Below are 20,659 nucleotides of genomic sequence, written 5' to 3'. Positions count from 1 at the left end.
GGAATATCTCCTCTTTATGCAAGGAGGACTTTTATACTGCCATATTGCCTCTTTGCATAAAGAGGTGATTGACCTACAGTGCTAAGAATAATATAAAAACACCTCAATATGCTCCTGAGAGGAAAAAAGAACATTAGAACTTTACTACTAAAATGAACAACCAGATTAGTGCAAGAGAGGGAGGTACTGGCTTGGAAGGGGCAGTAAGGACAGGGGAAACGGGGGATTTCTGTGCACATGTGGCAACGAAGTGGCAGTGGATAAGAATGGGAGGGAATATGTGAGGAAAAAATAGTTTTGTTCTTTATGGAAGTAGTAAGCAAGGCTAAATTGAGATCCTAGGTTGGGGCAGGGAAGTAGAAGTGGAGGAGGTGGGTGCATTGCTTTTTAAGTTGGGGATTTGGGGGTGAGTTGGTTTGCTTATACTTTCTTTTAATATTTTTTTGGTTTTGTAAAATTTTGTGTATTACAATGTGAGCCGCTCTGAGCCTTTTTAGGGAAGGGCAGTGTATAAACAAACCTGGGTTAAAACACAGCCTGTTTTTCCTGGAACTACTAACATGCCCTTTTCATCCTGGAGGCAGACACAATAGGAGTTTTATTGCTGTTGTTTTAATTTTAGGAACAGGTACGCGAGGAATAACGCTGTTACATGTATAGATAGAACGTACCCTTGGATTCTTCATTGTTTCTGAACGAGGTACAATGCAATGAGAGACTGCCTGGAATGCAGGCTTATAACACTGGCAGATAAGATCAACATAATAGTAATGTGTGTGTATTACACAGATCACACTGAACATTCACATACTGTATTAGGATCAAAAGTAAATACCATACTGGTCCTGGTTTTTAGTTGGTGACTTTCAGGGCATATTTTTTCATTTAATTTAAGTGAGAATCTTCTATCATAACTTCAGTAGAAACTCAGCTGGGAACCCAGGTCCTCATTCAGCAAATAAATTAGGCATGTGCTTAACTTTTAGTACATGAGCAGCCAAAAAAGATCTTCGACCTTCCCAGGTGTTTATCACTATATATGTGCTTTATTAAATCAACTCCAAGGTTAGCATGGTATTATATCACCGTAGTTAAAACAAAAGGTCATATCATTCTTTAGGCACCTACAATTGTATTAATCAATTAGTCAATCTAGCCTGGCTCCTCAGGCATGTGTGAGAAATGACAGCAACTGTGCAAGCAGATTTGCAACTAAGGTCCCCTTACAAGGCTGATTCATGATGGCAGTCAAAGGAAAAATAATAAAAGAAAAACAATTCAAGTATTCTCCAATTTTTGAAGGTTAAATCTCATTGAGAGCTAATACATATTTTGAGAATTTTGGATCAATTGAATATATGCTTTCTGGGATGAACAGACTTTAAGATAGCTCAATATACTTTAAGCCCCTTTATATTGTAGAGCAGAATTAGGAACATACTCACCAATCCTGTGAGAAACGCTCTGCGAGCTGACCCTTGTACTCCTACACTGAAGCCTTGGACATAATATGGGCACAAGAGTCCATCTGTGCTGAGTTCCTTTCATGACTAACGTTTTTCATAGATTTTGACATTGGCTTGTGCAAGAGAGAAGTTTCAAAGACAGGAAGAGTGAAATGTTTAAGAAATTGCTATTGTTTTCAAACTATACACAATTCTCTGCCTAGTCATAGTGATAAAGGAGAACGTGGTGATAGGAAATAATTTTGCCCTCGTCCTGTAAGCCAATTCTTAGAGATCTTTGTAAAAATAAATGTATAACTGTCTATCAATAATATAAATCTCTTCTACTCCATGTGTTCTCAGTGTGTTCAGGCAAACAAATAGATAAAATATGAGCAAAAACAATGGACTTTAATTTCTAGGAACCTGGAAGTCCACAGGTTATAATCCATATTAACAGTGGGCACTGCGGGGCTCAAGGGTAACATATTGAGAATTAGGAGAAGGTAGAAATGAACTTCCCAATGGATTTATAACATGGCATAGGCTGGAGAAATGAGTCATGTGCACCAGTATATTGAAAGTTGGTGGGGAAAAAATACTATTCCTTTTCTTCTCTGTTGAACAGAAAAACATGTTCCTAAAAATCAGAAGTAATCTATCTTTACCACTAAAGCAATAAAGTAATGTTGCTTTTAACTACAGAGAAGTTCTCTAATACCATGTTACTGTTCTCTAGTGCTGTCTATCTTATATTTAACGTGTGTTCAGAGGGTAAAGGAAGCTATCTGTTTACTTTCAAGTAAAGACCAATAATGCATGATTCATTTCCACTGTTTGAAATACAGTGGAACATTCTTTGTTTAAATCATTGCTTTGTTCTACATACATTCCCCCTAACACAGGAATTACTCTCATTCACTTCAGTGACCTTTTTGATGACTAAGCCTCTTATTTGAATGTCTTACATTATTATATAGACACTCAGCTTGTCCTTCTTAGTAGGATTTATAAAAACATCAAAATAAGAGGTATGTGAATATATTTTTAAACATTTTAAATCAAAATGTTAGTGTCATCTAAAAGCCATCTGAAACATCAATGTGTCTAGATTTCATACCTGTGTCTGGGGTAGGAAAGGGAGTCACATCTATAGTATTTAAAATGGCTTGAAAGCACCTTCTATATCCATCCCTCATCCCACACCTCCCCCAGAAATCTCTCCAAGCAGTTATCTCACCTCTGATGCTCAAGGACACTATTGTGTAAAGTTTTCCATCTCTTCAGTCCCTCCAACCTTTTATCTCCTGTTCTCCAATCAGCAGTCAATCAATCTTCTATCTCCAATCCTAGTGATCTATTCTTTCCTTCTTCATTCCAGTTTCTGTCACTGGCACCTCCCAGTCTACCCTCTAACCCCAACCCCATAGTCTTGAACCTCAAGCAGTATAGGTAAGCTATTTCCTGAGTGAATCAAAATCAAGAGACCTGCCAAAACTTCTCTATCTATGAACAAAGGCAACAGGGCTACCAGCAGTGCTGCTGAACAGGTGCAGCAGGTGTGGCAGAGCAGCTGCCCAGAGCTCCCTGTTCACTGAGTGTGAGGTTTGGTAATGGGGTACTGGAAGCTAAGTATAACTGGTGTTGAAGTTAAGGTTATGCCTCATGGTTTGTGGTTTATGGTACTCATGGTGATGGTTAGGTGTGTGCCCAAATGTGAAGGAATACAGCATCATAGTCTTATGACAAAAAATGCTAATGGATTGTCCATTAGGGGTCACTGTTGTATAAGCACCCAAAGTGAAATTCCTTATGGAGAGTTCAGAGGTGGTGACTGCACCATGAAAGCCATTATGCTGTATTGTGCAACTTAAAGAAGGTCCTTTGTCTGGTAATGGGGGTCCTTTCTATTGTAGAGCAGGTGTACTAAAGGAAGAGGGTTACTCAGAACTGCTTGTCTTGTCCATGCACTCTCAGCATTAAAGATTTTCTAGGTTGAAAATACAGAAAATGAGTGATTAAAGAGGGAGAGTTTCTTCAGCAAAGAAACTTGTGTGAAGTCCTGGAAAGAGAAACAGATTTGCTTGGGGGTACAGAACAGAAGCTGTTGATCTGAGGTTTTTGGAGAGAAAACTGAAGGTATGAATTAGAGAACTTGATGCACTGCCATTTCAAAAAATTAGATTTATTTATGCTTTCTAAGTAGGCAGGTTACACCTACTCTCAGCCATTAATTTCTGTTCTACAGGGGGAAATGGCCAACAAGACAAAGAATCCCACTCTTCCTAGCTCAAAAGACAAAAAGTGTACTCTCAGCTATCGCGGATTTCTATTTCTTCGCTTTTGAGGGTTGTATTAGATTTGTACCATAGACTGACAGATCTCTTTAAATGGGCCTTTCCCCTGCAACTGATACACAGCCGTCCAACTAAGACAGGTAAGAAAGAGTCAGGCAACAGGATGAAAAGCAACACTGAGTGCTCAGCTGAGCTAGGGAAGCATTGGGAGGAGACAGGCTTCTGCAGGAGTTCCTGAACTGGGGGAAGGAGGAGAGGAAATACTACTAGGGAAACCCAGCTAGGAGCTAGTTGGCAAACTTTTCCTGCTATTAGAGAAAAATGGTTTAGAGTGCATTAAATTATAATTTTTTATTTAAAATCCTGTGGGAATGTATTTTGAAATGTATTTTTTGTTTAGGGAAATGTTTACATTTTTGAGGTTTTTATTTTTGATAAATGGGTTTAGTTTCTTTTTTATTTCATGACCTGTTCCTAAAAGAAGTATTATCTATGTCAGACAAAACCCATAGAACTCTGAAATGAAATGGACATTTTTCAATGAATTCCACTCTTAAAATGCTTTGGTCATTTTTTAAATGCAAACACCTTTGAAATGATCTGAAAAAGAGGGAACTTTTATATTGACAGTTCTTTTCCCAAGTAGATGTCCTAAGGAGTGGAAGCAGCAGGGAGTAAAAGATTGTTGTTGGAGTCCTTTGATTAGGATATTAGATGAGAGAAGGGAAGGGGGGAATCTATGAATCTACTTCTCTTTGATATTTTGCCTAAGCTTCTGTTTAACCAATAAACTGTGCCTTGAGGCATGGGTCTTGAGTGGAGTCTAGTGTGACATTGATCCTTTCTGGCCTGGTAAACTCACATTAGGACTTACAATATGCTGTATGAAATAACCTTAAGAGTTATAAAACTCTTTTTTCTTTCCTTTATTGGGGGGGGAGGGGGAGCAGAAGGACTGTGTTAAGATGTTATATTGTTTAACTGCTTAAGGAATATAGTGCACCTTACCTGTGCTCCAAACAGTTTTTTTCCCACCATTACATATCCTTTCTAGATGACTAGAAAGGCCATTTTAGGATTGACTTTTTCTATTGCGACTTCGTCACTGATGTGGATAAATTGGTGGCTTGTAATGGGAGTGGCATAAAAGGCACATAAAGAGATCTTAAAATAAAGAAAATGTTGTATAATCTCAGGATGATTTATGACTGATTTAAAAATAGAGAACACAGAGAGAAGCGATTAAAAGCTATTTAGGATTAAATCTGGGGAAAATATTCAGCATTTCTGGATCTGTTCCGCTTACCTGTGACCTTTATGATCAGCAGCATTAGACAACCAGGTTTTCAACGGAAAGAACCAGGATTTTCAAAGGAAAGTTTTTTTGGAAAAAACAAAAACAAATTGAATACCGTACCATACTGTACAACTCTAATATGTTAGATTTAACGGAACTGAAATTCTGTAAATCTGTGAAAATGAGTTATTAGTACATTTGTTGGTTTGTTTGTGGGCTGGGTTTTTGTTTTGGGCTTTTTTTGTTTGTTTTTGTTTTGTGACAACTCCATTGTTAAAAGATGAAGGATGCTGAAAAAAACAGCGTATATACTAATGACCTTAAATATCTCTGACATCAAAATACAGTAACAGGATATTGTAGAATAGCATTAGCCCTCCCTTATGCCCTAACTTGCTGTCTCACCTTTGTATAACTCACCCTACAGTACCATCCTCCTGTAGGCTTGCCAAAACCTACACTGGGAGAGGTCCCTTGGGGTTTCAAGTGGATGAAGACTCTTCCCCAGGTCAGACTTGATGGTCTAGAGTTTCAAAGGAGCTCTGATTGCAGCTAGAATTTGCAGAGACCCTGTCACATGTAAGAAGTATTATATTGTGTGAAATTTTCATTTTGAGATCTGGACCTTTTAATGTTCTGAAGCTACACTGAAGAGCATTTATTTCAAGAGATAAAAAGACTTGAAAAGCTCTGGAAAGGGCTAGTGAAAGAGTTTAGAGAGTTTTACTAACTTGGAAAGCACGAGTCTCAGTTCCCCAGGATATGGTCTGGTCTTGGCTGCGTCGGTTTTATTTCACTCACTGCATCCTCTCCCTTTTTCTGGTGTAATAACTGTAAACCCTGATTTGTGGGCATGGTGTTTCTAAGGCTTAATAAGTTATCCTAGACACATTCTTGCTCGCTGTATTTATGTCACCTCTGTGTTCAAGAAAGAGGGGCATAGGCGATGCATAGGGGGGGACCCCCCTGAGATTGGCCGCCGTCGAAACCGCTGCCGGCTTCTGGGAGTGGTTGCTGCCCTCCCCCCATCAACACAGCTGTCAGCAGCTGCAGGTGGACCCTGCTTGCCACTTGCCACCACCAACAGAGCAGACGGCAGCTGCAAGGGGCCCCCGCTTGCCGCCTGCTGCTCGCCATCCTGCCCCCCAACTGCCGACACTGCCGGCACCAGCTGTGGGCAATGCCCACTTGCCCCTCACCCCTCACCACTGACGGTGTGGGCCATGGCTGCAGGTGGTCCCCACTCATCACTCACTGCCATGGTGCCCCCCAGTCATTCTGGGAGGCACCAGTCATTCATGAAGAGGGGAAAAGGGGGAGAAGGAATTGCATCCAGTCTGAGGACTGGCGATAATTGGTTCTTACCTCCTGGTCCAGCTGTCCAACGCTTCAAAAAGAGAGCAAGCATTTTTTTGCCTGCTTGCTAATGGAGCCATCTCCTGGCCTAAAGATGGCAACTGTTATCACAGCTGACTATGTGAGCTAGTTCTTCCCTCTTGTTTTTGTTTCTGTTTTGATTGGCTGAGGAAATGGACTTGGCAGAACCAGCAGTTTGTGAATAAATTCAGACTATTTTATTACAACAGTTAATTTCAATTTTAAGAAGTTCAAGAGAAAAGGTTCTGGGCTTTGTAATGTATAGATTTCCCCTGTTGCTTTTAGATTTATTATTGGGTAGGATAATTAAGGTATTAAAGTTTTAAACCATGAGAACAAGCCCTAAAATTATCAAAGTATCACTAGCAATAGGTATCAGTAAATAACACCCAAGTACCCCATAATCAACCACACTAGGTGGTTTGATTTGGTGAATGGCAGGGTAGTAGAGGATTACATGGGAGTGGAGAGCTGCCTGAATCCCTCATCTCCTCATTTTTCAACTGTTTTAAAGCTTAACTCTGGTTTATAACATTTTTGGTCAACTGATAGCTTTGGAAGGATGTGGAAGCAGGAGGGTGATAGTTGTATGTTCACCCCTGGATGGTCTTTAAGATTCCTTTTTTGGCTTATTTCTAAGATAAATATCAGGAAAGTTCTGAGAACGATTTACTTCAATCTTCTTTATTTTAAAATATTTTTAAAGTAAATATAAGCACCACTTTATGTGTTATGTGACCTAGGTATTAACAGCCACCACAATATAGGGCTGATGTCTCAAATTTGAGTTAAATATCTGGGAAAGATAATGGCAAGAAATTTCAAGATAGTGTTTATGGATAGTGTAACCGAGCTATATATGAAGTCCTTTCACCTAGGAAGTCGGAGGGAAAACTTTGGAGGAACATAAAGCTAGAATAGACCTCAGGGCCGCAGCCAGACAAGTGTGGATGTATGGTTCCCCGGGGACAAGTAGCAGTGGTGCACTTTGTGCTGCCAATACCTGTCCCCAGGGAACACCTGCACACACACACTTTGCCACATGCACTTTGGTGTGCGGCAAGTTACCTCAGGTGGGGTAGGGCAGACGTTCCCAAGCACCAGGCTGTGGCCCAGTTGCAGGCCATAAAGGGTTGGCTGCCAGGTCGTGGCAGGAGCCCCCTGCTCAGACCCCCGTCTGTCCACCCAAGCAAGCAGCTTCCGCTGCCAGCAGTCATGTGTGGGGCTAAAGCTGGCAGCGGGGCAGTCCCAGGAGGTAGGCAGTTGGCTCCGCCACTCCCGTGCTGGTCTGCACTATAAAAAAGGTTGGGAACCACTGGGATAGGGCCCAGTACTGGACCCAGCAGTCTTACCTTGGGTCCTGAGGGCCTCCTTGGGCTGCAGCAGTGGTGATTCCAGCGCAGAGAGCCTGGCAGGCAGCTGGGGTATGACTCCAGGTGGCCCAGCTCCACTTTTGAATGGCGTGTGCTGCCCGTGCTTGTACTCCTCTACTGCAGGGGTAAAAAAAATGGCAGAAAAGAAAGTGGAGCAACGCACACATGGACAGCACAGCCTTGCAGTGTGGAGAATAGCTAAATGTGCAGTATGTGGCACCGCAGATGTGTTTGCAGCACCACATACCACACGGCTGCGCTCGTCCAGGAGACAGCCCAGGAGATCACTTGGTCCAACCCCATCTTCTCAAGCGAGGCAGGATCATCTATCCCATTACAGTCTTGTACATAAAAATGACCAGTAATGGGGCTTCCACAGCCCCTTTTGGCAAACTACTCCAGTGCTTAACTAACCAAAGAGCACAAAAGGAAGCTAAGATACCCTGCCTTCAGTAGAAGGCCATGGTAGGTGCATCTTTCAAAATCTTACCTATGCAGGCCAAAGGTGGGTGAAATGTGCAAAGAATAAGAGAAAGTAACTAGACTGAGGGGCACCTTGAATGAGCCACAGCACAGGTGGGTTGTGTGGCACCTTGTTAGAAAGTCACTGTAGCGGGTCGTTCCTCCTTTATCCTGGCCCAAAAGCCAGTTTCCTCACAAAGGCCAGTCAGCTCTTAGGGTGCAGACAGAAGTGCAGCTCGCCCCTGTAACTCAGAATGATTTCTGCAAAGCGTTCTGAGTCGCAACGTTACCTCAGACCAAACAGACGTTCACTGCTGGTTCCAGGAGGGAGGGGATGTAGCCGGGCTGGGAGCCTGCAGTCAGGTTCTCATAGCAACGGCCACTGCTCTCTGCCAGGGCTCCCTGTTCGCAGACTAGGAAGGGGAAAGGCAGTGGAGGGAGTTCATTCTTGGGACTCCCCAGACAGTGCTAGAGGGTGGGGTGGGTGAATTGGAGCCCCCCCGCTCCTATGGGGGACTCCAATACCCCCACCCCACCCTCCAGGGGGTGCTCAAAACCCCCCAGACTGAACTCCCTCCACTCCCTTTCCCCCCCATTCTGCAAACACCCACAGGCTGAGAGCCCTGCAGACACAAGTTACAAAAGATCCCTCATACAATGCTTATCTGATCCCTCATACAATGCTGGGTCATATTTTCACCCAGTCAGCCATTTTTGAAGCTTTCTGCAGGTGTGCATTTGTGTTTGGTCACTGCTACAAGCTGCTTTCTGTGGCCAGATTAGGTGAAAACTGTTGATTCTGTCTGCACCCCACAGTTTCAATTTCTAGTCCATTTATTTTACATGTGGAAAGCTTTCTCCCACAGCAAACAGAGCATGCAACAACAAAAGCAAACATCCAAATAACAAAAAAGAAGGCAAAACCTCTGGTCTTTCCTCAGACCGAGAAAGAGAGAGAGAGGTTATCAAGGGGCTGTGCTTTTCCCTCAGCGTACCAGCCTCCTCTAACCCCCTGCAGCCGGCTCCAGCCCCTGCGCCTTGCGCCTTGTTATAGTCAATAAGATTAATTAGCAATTTGGGATTGGACAGCCGTAACAGGGGAAAGAGCTAGTTTGGTGTCTAAGTTACATGGGAAAGCTACTGAAGCCAGGCCTTTCCACCCCTGACACAGCACAATTTGCATGAATTCTGGCAAAATATTTGCATTCTCTTGCACATTTTTCTTCTCAGGCAGAAAGGGAAGGCTGTATGAGAGTGGAGAAGGGGAAGTGCAGCAGTATGTGCTAATTCAAGTTGTTCCTCCTGCCTTTCCCCTTCCTCTACCTCCTTCTCACCAGTCAGCTGCTGAGGGAAACAGCATGTGGGGAAGGGCATTTCTGCAGCAGAGAAACTGGAGCAGCTTCTGCTTCTCTGGTAAAGCTATTTCTGCCCCTCCCTAGTTCCTTCTCTGCTTGTGTGTGAAGCTTTCTGATCAAGGGGCTCCTAAAGTTAATCTAGGAAGTCAGCCTGGAGAAGGGCTGTGTGCATGGGCAGGACAAGCCAACAGCCCCTCATGCCCTCACGGGGCTAAGTGGGGTCCTGGTGCAACACCTGTTCCCATGTGAAGGCTGTATTTGCTGTGCAGTGCCGGTCTTCTACCACAAGGTCCTGCTGCGGTGCTGCTGAGCTCAGCTTCTGCTCTCTTCTGCCCTCCCCTAGCTGGAAGAAACAGCCTGGAGGGGTGGGAACCGGCAGCCTCATCGTGTAGGTCTTGCTAACTACAGTAGATCCACCCTCCCGGACACCCCTCCAAACTCAAGCAACCAGCATCACCTCCCAGTAACTACCTCAGCAGCACCATGCTCCCCACTGTGCTTACATCCAGCTATGTCTTCTCAAGTTCCACCCTAGCACAGGTGCCAGGTACCTTCCAGGGTCCCTACACAGCTGCCCTCAATACCCTAGTGTGCCCTCCATCACCCCAAACTCCTTCCACTCACCCTGGCAAAACCTGCCAAATTCCCTATAGCAGCAGGTTCTTTTGTCTTGGAGCAGGGTATGGGGGCCATAAAATGGTGCATTGTGGTTCAGTGCAGATAATCTAAATGTTAAGTGATGGAATGATTTGCCTACATGGTCACATGTGGAGGTGCAGCTGTGGTGAAGAGGCACCCTGTGTAATTGTAATTGCTGTGGGGGTGACAATGACACCCATGTCCAGCAAACAGCGCAGTGCCTGGGAGTGGCAGTGGGGGGAGATACATACGTTCTCAAAGGAGAAGCTGCATAAGGGTTTCATATCAAGAGGCAGAGACGTCATTAACTTTCATTTTTGGAAGTGTATCGGGTACATCTCATTCCAGTTGCTGAACGGTGTTTAACCAACACCTCCTGAATTTTTTTAAGGGTTTTCTACTCCCTTATGATGATCTATTAGGTGGGCTCCACGGCCCCATTCTCCTGGTCCAAACTCTGGTTTGCTGCACAGCAGTTTCAGTGTCAACTCTACTTCTGCTGGTAAGTACCCTGTGGAGGGGGCCTAGGGAAAGAGGGCTCGATAGCAACAAAGGGTGAAACTGATGGGAAGAGCCTGACCTACAGGCTATTGAACTTAACGGAACAAACCAAGTGCTGTTAAAAGCCAAATAATGTGCATCCTCCTGCTCCCTCCCCACCCAAAAAAGAAAAGCTCAGAGAGAACATGCATTTCTCTCTAATCACTTTAATTGGGCTGCTCTTAAAGAGTCTCTTAAAACAAGTGATCAAGAGCCAGGTTTGCACTGGGAGTGAGGTGCAATGGCACAGAGCATTCCCTTAGCCAAAAAATAGGGGCCTGGTGCCAAAGGTGGATTCACAAACCCAGGTTAGGTGCCTAAGTTCCTTCTACTTTACGTGAGAAAGGTTAGGTGCAAGGACTCGTCTTCAGAAGACTCAGTATGCTGAGTAGACAGACACATTAACCAGGCAATAGGAAATATTGGTGGGAGTGGTGTATTTGACATTTTCCCTATATTCTGAATCAAGGCAGCCATTAGAGACCTATGTGAAACAGGGATTCAAAGCCCAACCCCACCTCTTAGACACAAATGTATCCTGCAGCTGAACTCTAGGCACCTAAGAAAGTTTGTAGTGAAAATGTAGGCTTTTAGGGGGTCTTGAACACCTAAGGGAGTCAGCTGGAGATCTATAAACTGCCCTCTTGGATTTAGATGCCTAAAATGGGACTGCAGTAAAATGTAGGCAGCCAAGTTTTTCTGTGAATCTTGCCCAATGTCATTTTCAAATTGACACTGTCACTTCTTAGGCTTTAAAATGATCAGTGGTTATAAGCAGTAGGTAAAGAGAAGCACATAGAGATTATAGATCTCAAGTATGGGAATTGCACATGTTGGTTCCAACCTGATCCTTCAGTGTCATAGGCTCAGGGAGCCTGTAGTTGCCCATTGATGCCAACAGGGCTCAAGGCAGGTACTGTTGTCTTTCCATGTGCCTCACATTGCATTATGAGGTTGGGCCTTAGAACCTGATCCCACACTGATTAAACTCAAAAGGAGGCTTCTCATTGACTTGAATGGGTTAAAATTAGGTCTTTGATATCCCTCAATAGGAGGATGATGTCTGCCGGGGGCAGTGAGGGGATTACTAGTGAGTTTTAAGGTGGCTGAGGAATCCAATCTGTGCTCTGCAAGTTTTTCCACAGACATGACAAGTGGTGCCTTCGGGCGGGCGCAGCTGTTGGCCAGGATGTTGTGCACTTTCCTTCCTCCTCTGCCGTTTCTCGGCGTCCTGAGCAAGACAGTTCTCTTCAAAGTGAGCTATAGCTTGATGTATGGTGCAGCAGCCAGCAATTCCCAATTTGTAGGATTGATGCCACCCTTCTTAAAGTGTGCTTTCAGGGTGTCCACGTAGAGCTTCCTCTGTCCTCCGTGGATCCTTGTACTATGACTAAATTGAAAGAAGAGGACTTGCTTTGGGAGATGAGTGTCAGATATCCATGCACAGTGACCAGCCCAGCAGAGCTGATGTATCATGATCTTTGCCTCAATGCTGGCTATGTTAGCTGCAGAGAGGGTGTTGGCATTGGTTCAGTGGTCTTCCCATCTAATGCAAAGGATCTTTCTGAGGCAATGCTCATGGAACCAATATATAAGCTTATTGATATATAAGCCAGGTAAAATGTACTTGCTGCCTTGAATATGCCTCTTCTTAAGGAAGACCACCTAATCAAATCTACTTAGCTGACAGCACTTTAAATGAGGGACATTTTTTTTTTACATAGTTCTGTTTATTTTCAGTTTATCAGCATTATAAGTGTCCAAGCTACTTCTGCTTTGCCAGATAATTTCAGTCATCTCATGCTAAGGAAACTGCCCAAAATAGTTTGTTGTATTCATATATAAGCAGTAGGTAAAGAGAAGCACATAGAGATTATAGATCTCAAGTATGGGAATTGCACATGTTGGTTCCAACCTGATCCTTCAGTGTCATAGGCTCAGGGAGCCTGTAGTTGCCCATTGATGCCAACAGGGCTCAAGGCAGGTACTGTTGTCTTTCCATGTGCCTCACATTGCATTATGAGGTTGGGCCTTAGAACCTGATCCCACACTGATTAAACTCAAAAGGAGGCTTCTCATTGACTTGAATGGGTTAAAATTAGGTCTTTGATATCCCTCAATAGGAGGATGATGTCTGCCGGGGGCAGTGAGGGGATTACTAGTGAGTTTTAAGGTGGCTGAGGAATCCAATCTGTGCTCTGCAAGTTTTTCCACAGACATGACAAGTGGTGCCTTCGGGCGGGCGCAGCTGTTGGCCAGGATGTTGTGCACTTTCCTTCCTCCTCTGCCGTTTCTCGGCGTCCTGAGCAAGACAGTTCTCTTCAAAGTGAGCTATAGCTTGATGTATGGTGCAGCAGCCAGCAATTCCCAATTTGTAGGATTGATGCCACCCTTCTTAAAGTGTGCTTTCAGGGTGTCCACGTAGAGCTTCCTCTGTCCTCCGTGGATCCTTGTACTATGACTAAATTGAAAGAAGAGGACTTGCTTTGGGAGATGAGTGTCAGATATCCATGCACAGTGACCAGCCCAGCAGAGCTGATGTATCATGATCTTTGCCTCAATGCTGGCTATGTTAGCTGCAGAGAGGGTGTTGGCATTGGTTCAGTGGTCTTCCCATCTAATGCAAAGGATCTTTCTGAGGCAATGCTCATGGAACCAATATATAAGCTTATTGATATATAAGCCAGGTAAAATGTACTTGCTGCCTTGAATATGCCTCTTCTTAAGGAAGACCACCTAATCAAATCTACTTAGCTGACAGCACTTTAAATGAGGGACATTTTTTTTTTACATAGTTCTGTTTATTTTCAGTTTATCAGCATTATAAGTGTCCAAGCTACTTCTGCTTTGCCAGATAATTTCAGTCATCTCATGCTAAGGAAACTGCCCAAAATAGTTTGTTGTATTCATAATAGAAATGGTGGAGGTAGCTGCATGGTGTTGCAGCAGAACCCAAGAGAGCCGTGGAATAGGATGGATCAGAAGCAAATGTATCCACTTGGGCTTCAGTCATAGCTTTTCAGGCTGAAATGAGTAGGTCAGCAAAGACAATGATTTGAAATGAAAATGTAAGCAGGAGGTGAAAACTGAGAATTGTGTTTGTAAGAATGCATGCCAACTGTGACATACTGATTGTTGTGTATGTGTACCACTGCCTTCTGCTGGACAGAATGACAGGCTTAAGTGAGGGCACATGAGGGATCATGTTCTCCACTGACTAAAGCTCAGTGAAAGTATAAATACAAACACTTCTGTAGCTAAAATAACATCTAGTAGCAAAGTCCTATGTTTTTCTTTTCATCCAGGAGATCCTGACTCCTATTTTCCTGCTAATTGTGAGTCTGTTTTATATAAGCATCCAGTGACTTATCCCATTATACATGTCCATACACATACATGTGCATATATATGCACCTACTTAGAGAAGTGGGGGCACATTTTTGGAGAGTAAAATACATACACCCTAACCATTACAATGTGGATGGTGCTGCCTTTTCTTTAGTAAAAGCAAACATAATGTGGATTGAAGGTTTTAATACCATATTCTACTACTTTACTTGACTTTGAGAAGCGTATTTTATCTTCAGTTCCACTAGAGATATTTGAATATTGGAAAATAGGTTCTCAGCATCTGAGCTTGACTGACGATAATCTTTATAAACAATGTAAATACTGTATTATAAAAATAATTTAAAAGAGGAAGGGGGAGGGGGAGGCAGTGTTTCAGGGGAGGGCCTATTCATCAGCTGACAGAAATCCTACTTTGTAAAACAATTCTAAAACATCCTAACTCATTCTACCAAAACTTCTATCTGTGGACACCAGAACTTTGAATAATTCTCTTGGCATAATTTAATCAGGTAATTACTAAATTTAAACTTTTCGCAGAAGCTAAATACTCAAAACCCTTTAAAATGTCAGCCTAATGGAGACTGTTACTCAGGAAACCTATTCCTGCTTGTGGAGGTGTAGATAACATGTATGATCTCTGAAAGAAATGTTAGCTGATGCCTTAGTGTCACTGAATACAATGCTAATAAATGCAAGCAGAAGAGTTGCTCTGTACTCAGAAGGTGCAAATGCATATTGGAAATTCAGGTCCTTTCTGAAACGATTGATGATGAAATAACCTTTTCCTGGGAGAATGAGACAACTTTCCAGAATTCCTTCCTTCCAGAAGTGGCATGACAACACTAGTTAAGTGAGTGTGTTAACTCACCACTCAAATTTTCAAAAGTATTACATCTATGAATGGAATGAAATCTCAGCAGACAAACAACTACCAGGGTTTCTAATGGAGGGGAGAAAAATGTCAATCTTCATCCTTGATCTACTACTAGGGAAGGATTCAGAAGGGTTGTGAAGAATAGGAGAGATTCTGAAGAGAAACTGAACTCAAATGAATTTTGCTTTTGTTTGGACACTTTGTAACTAACCTTTGCTGTATTAATTGCATATATTCTATGTGGGGACATATATTCTATGTCGGGGCTGGAGTGGTGTGGGTGCTAAGGCACAGAGTTGACAGCCCAAGGTGTTGGAAGCTCCAGGCCTTTGCAGAAGCACTCATGGACCAGTCTGTCAGATTCCAACAAAATCTGCAAATTTTGCTAAATACCTTGTCACAAAGACAAGGAATATGTTTCTATGCTATGGCATTGCTGACACTATTTACATGTAGTGCAAAACTTTCTGAATTTACGCATAGTTTTCTTATTTTTTGGTAGTACCTTAACTAGTATTACTTTCTGAGAGACCAAGTTTAGGAGATAACCAGCCAGAAGATAAGCCAGGGGCGGACAAAATATGGCCCGTGGACCAGATATAGCCTGCTAAGTGACTAGATGTGGCCCATGGCTGCCCCTCTGACATTCTGCATGGGACCAAGCCCCACCCACTTGCACCAAGGCAGCACACACCAGGCTCCCATTAGTGCCCACAGGCCAGCCTTGGCCAGCATGCACAGCTTCCAGGGGTTTTCCTGGTGCAGCTGCAGCCAGCCAGGTGCTGTTTTGCTCCCCTCACCTCCAGCAGCGGCTCCGCTCCTGGTCTTGCCTCTGCTGTCCTGTGCCACACTGCACTATGCCACTTCAGATGAGTGGGTGGGCAGCTTCAGTTGGGCTCCTGCCCCAGTGTGCAGGGTTCTGGCTCCAGCTCCTGGCTGCATTCCAGTGGACCTTCCAATGGAGCCCCACATGCTGGGGCAGGAACCACGCAGCTGAAGCTGCCTGCCAGTCTGCCCGGAGTGGTGTGGTGTGGCGCAGCAGGTGCAGGAGCTATCACTGGAAGTGGAAGGTGCAGAACAGCACCTTGCCAGAAACTGCTTCTGCTCCTGCCATACTATGCTGCACTATGCCACTCTGGGAAGTCTGGCAGGCATCTTCAGCCAGGTGGCTCCTGCTCCAGTATGTGTGGGTCCAGCTGCTGGCTGCCTTCCTGGGAGCTGGAGCCAGAGCCCTGCATGCTAGGGCAGGAGCCACCTGGCTGAAGCCACCCACCTACCTGAAGTGCTGTGGCATAGCAGAGGCAAGATTAGGACCAGCAGCCACCACTGGAGGCAGGGGAAGCAGAGCAGCACCCATCCAGCTGTAGTCTCACTTGGAACAGCCCTGTTAGAAGCTGCTTGGCATGGCACAATGTGGCAAGTGTAGGCAGGAGCCACTGCTGGAGGCAGAGAGGGAAGAACAATAGCTGGCTAGGCCAGGCCACAGGCACCGGTGAGAGTGCGGAGCAGGCTGCCCCAGCACAAGAAGGTGGGGCTCGACCCCATGTGGAGCACCTCAGGTGCAGCACAGACTGACTGAACTACCTGGGTGAGCTCCGCTGCATGTACCCCCCAGCCCCTTTTCCTCCCCTCATCCATGGCAGGCTCCCAGGACTTAGCACCCAGATAGTCCTCCCCCATCCCCCAGACATGCACTCCCCTCCCCCAAACACACACATATCCCTCCTGTGGCAGACTACCTTTGGTACCCACCACTTTAAAGGCAGCAGAGCAGCCAGAAGGTGTGGGCCAGTCCTGATGAGGTGGTCATACGACCTCAGGAGGGCCTTGTGATTGGAGGAGGGGGCTGAGCAGCCTCCATTTTAGATCCGTTATCCAGGGCTGAGGCAGCAATTCACTGCTGCAGCCATGGAAAGAACATATGGGGAAGGAGGAGGCTCCAGGTCCTGGGCATGACCAAAAACTGCACCCTGCTGGGACAGGATGGTTTGGTGGGGCTACTTGTGGTGGGGTAGTCCCGAGAAATGCCAGGCCACTCGCCTCCCGAGTGAAAGATGAGTAAGGGGTGCCTTATAACCCCAGCCCCATGGTTGTGGGTTGAGAGACCCCGGAGCTGAGCTAAATTGATGGGCAGGGAGCTGTGGGACCAGTTGGTATGGGCAGGGAGCCCATAGTAGATATTGAGAGGGATGAGGCTCAAGGGACAGAGAACTTCAGTAACAGGGCAGCGGAGTTGTGAGGGGAGAAGTCAAGCCAGAAGAATCCTGACTGGATGCACTCCCAACTTGTCAATGCTGGGACCAGGATCTGGGGGGGTCTAAAGGACCAGGATCCCACTGCAAAGGGTGCCCAGAACTAGGGGCATAGGGTCTGACTGGCCTGTGAAGGTGGAGCCAGGGCCTGTGTGGCCAACGATCCCAGGGGGCCACTGCTGAGAGGGAGAAGGGTACAGGAGAGCTTGGCTGCCTAAAGGATATCATCTATGAGGCATAGGGCACAGTAAGGGGAAGTCAGAGCCGTGTGTAATGCGCTTGGCATCAGGGCAAGTAAATGGGCAGCCTCCCGTGTGATTGACATCTTAATTATTATCATCAAGGCATGGCAGACGAGGAAGGTGGGCAGTTAGCCCAGAGCCAGGCAGGCTGGCCAATGACTGACGAGCTCTGGGATGCCCCCCATTACACCTTCCTATACACACCCCACACCACACCCCAAAGGTCAGGGGAATGTAGGGAGCAAGCCCCAAGCCCCAGCCTGGAACTATCACTGCCCCACAACCTGGCCCTGTTATCTCAGCCTCATCCACCCCTCCTGTTCCTGAACTATGCTTCCCACCTGCAGTCCCATTGGGAGTTTTGGTGAGCTTTTGTGGGGGTGGGGGGTAGGGGGCAGTACTGACCCAGTCCACAATAGCTCATCAAAACTCCCCATGTGGCCCTCAGGCCCAAATAATTGCCCACCCCAGAGAGAAGCTCTAACAGCTGGAAAAAGCAGGAGTGATAAAAACCTTACCCAATTTTACCCTACAACTGACATCCTGACTATACTGGTCATCTGTTAAGAGGAAGTTCAAAGCCATCTATATTGGTCATCTGTGAGGAGGAAGTTCAAAGCCCGAGACCTTCTACTGTGAACATACACCTCAAAAAATTTTTAGAGCAGAGGATAATTGTTTCTGACTTTTGGTGTCAAGAAATGACAAGCCACCCCAGATCATCTCAAGTATACAAGGCAACTTTTATTTCTTCTTTCCTTGCATGTTTGCTTTAAATAGGTTCATTTTTTTAAACAATTTCTTTCCAGGGTACAGAAAAGTGGACAGTTGAGTAAACCCCTCAATATACAGTAGCTGAAATTGGATAGATAAAGCTTCATGTGATGACAGTAATCAAGTGTTGTAATGCTGTGGAATTCAGTATTTAGACACATTCAGACAATTTGTAAATACATATCAGTTAGATAAAACTGTGTGTAGAGCCACTGCACATACAGAGTCTGGGATGTCATCCTTATCAAATCTATGTTGGTGAAAGGCAGAAGTGGTTTATGTATGTTGGCATTTTGGTTGTGGAGAAGTTCCCTTGCTCCAGTGAGAATGTGGAAAAGCAAAGACAAAAAGGTTTCCAGATGCTTTTCAAAACATCTACCTGCTAAAAATGGCTTATTCCCCATAATCACTTGGAGAAGGACAGTCTATGGCATCTTCTCAGACTTGAGCAAAAAACCTGGTAGAAAAAAGAAGCTGCTAAACTTGAAATAATATAATGCAGGGGCTGGCAATGTTTTCTGGCAGCAAGCCAGAGTGACCCAGCCCCTTCACTGCTTTCCCCTGCAAATGGCTCTCCTACTAAAGCTTTGAGCATCCTACTGCAGCATAGCACAGGCAGAGAGCCCTGTGATGCTGAATGTGCTGAAGCCACAGCTCTGTGGCCCCCATCTGAAGGCTTCACAAGACTGGATCCTTTGTGAGGGCCACAGGTCATTGACCCCTGGTATAATGGAGCCTCTGGAACACACATACATTTGTTTTTACTGTATTTAATCTAACACACCTGTTACCCACACTGAGGTGGGAAACTTCACAGCAAATTCACCATATAAACTGTTGTTTTGACTAAATGCTGTTACGCTTCTTTATCAATTGAATCTAGAGAGTATTATACCAAGCAGATATTTTTACTTCCCTGTACTGTATGAAGGAGATAAAAACAAAAACAGTCTAGCTTTTGGAGCTGCAAAGAGCAGTGCTTTCTTTGATTATTTTGTGATTTGCCTAGCACTGGTACCATATGCAAACACTTGCAACAATGCCTCCCAGTAGCAAAATAAGGATATTCTTGTAGCTCAAACTCTAACTCCAGTATGCCAACCAAAGTCTAAAAGAGCAACAGACCATGAATCTAACTCAGATTACTTAGTAATGTCTAATGCTGTTTTCACCACATAAAGTTGAATCCTATAACATAAAATCTAGTGCATAGGAAGAAAGATAAAGAAGAGCTCATATAACTGAAGCTTGAAAAATGACATGGATGAGCATTTTTCTGTCTGCTCTTGTTCCAAACTGGATATTTCAATCATTCAAGTTTCAATAAAGCTTTCCTATCATAATCCACCTCTTTATATTTATCTAATCCTGCAAATACATTATCAGAAATGTGTGTGACCTAATTGATGTAAATTATTTTCCATATTTAGAAGCATATGGTTGATCATGTTAATGCCACCTCCAGATTGCACTAGGATGTATCACACTGAAGCACAATGTGTTCACTCCACATGCTAAGCCCCCAAATGTAGTTGTCTCAGGGTAACATGAGTTGCATCTCAATAAATACAACTGAAACCAAGACTATTCCTGCACATCGATTAGTGCCTTAAGGAAGCTATGTTACATCTATGTTGGGGTTTAGTATGTAGCACTCCTTAGCATGGTCCAGAAGCAGTATAGGGAAGCATTTTGTATCTGCATGCAAATGAGGAAGAGGGGGGAAATGTTGCCCTCTAGTGCTTAATGCCAAAGAGAATATTTTAATACCTGTTTACATGTTCTGGAAAATTTTAAGCTTAGCTGGTATAAGACTTAAGGAAATATACTAGAATAATAGAAAGAAGACTAGATGTCTTGGACATCCACAGTGGGGTGGTTTCGGTAACAGATTGTCCTCTACTCAGGATTTAGCAACTTTAAGAAACTGTTCTCCTGAAATTTCCCCAGTATCATTTTCTCAGGGCAGCACAGGAACAGTTTGCTCTGGACAAAAAGAAACAAAGGACTTGGCAGTGCATTTCCTGTGGCCTTCAGATGCCCTTGCCTTCTCTTGTGATTCCTAGCTTCCCTCAATCTCATGACAAAAGCCTGGCTGCAAAAGAGACTTCTAGTCATTGACTCTGATGCTCCTAAAACTACCACATCTACCAGAGATATTTCTGAATTCTTGAGGTAGGTTGAGTTAAGAGGGGTATGATGTTAACTGTGCATCCCAAACCCTGTAGAGACTGTGCAATGGATCTAAAAAATGAACATAGAGTTCATAAAACATGAAAGTGGAAATAAAGCTGCAGAGATGGCACACAAATTTGCTTCCCTTTCCAACTGGGTTCCCAAGCCTTTCTGCCTCTGTAGACAAGATGAAAGTCATCCATATG

The 20,659-nt window shown here is 44.4% G+C and overlaps 1 protein-coding gene across 1 annotated transcript in view; it reads left to right on the top strand.

Moving 5' to 3' along the window:
- Nucleotides 1–10,597: 10,597 nt before the first annotated feature.
- The window catches only part of FYB1 (FYN binding protein 1), a 93,378-nt gene continuing 83,316 nt past the window's right edge, over nucleotides 10,598–20,659 (top strand). Inside the window, exon 1 of the mRNA XM_025210398.1 lies at nucleotides 10,598–10,747. The gene's annotated coding sequence lies outside the window, so the exon portion shown is untranslated. The remainder of the gene's footprint in view (nucleotides 10,748–20,659) is intronic.

The sequence above is a fragment of the Alligator sinensis genome, unplaced genomic scaffold (assembly GCF_000455745.1).
Source record: "Alligator sinensis unplaced genomic scaffold, ASM45574v1 scaffold881_1, whole genome shotgun sequence".
Taxonomy (NCBI): domain Eukaryota; kingdom Metazoa; phylum Chordata; order Crocodylia; family Alligatoridae; genus Alligator; species Alligator sinensis.
This window is presented reverse-complemented; position numbering and strand designations above follow the sequence as displayed.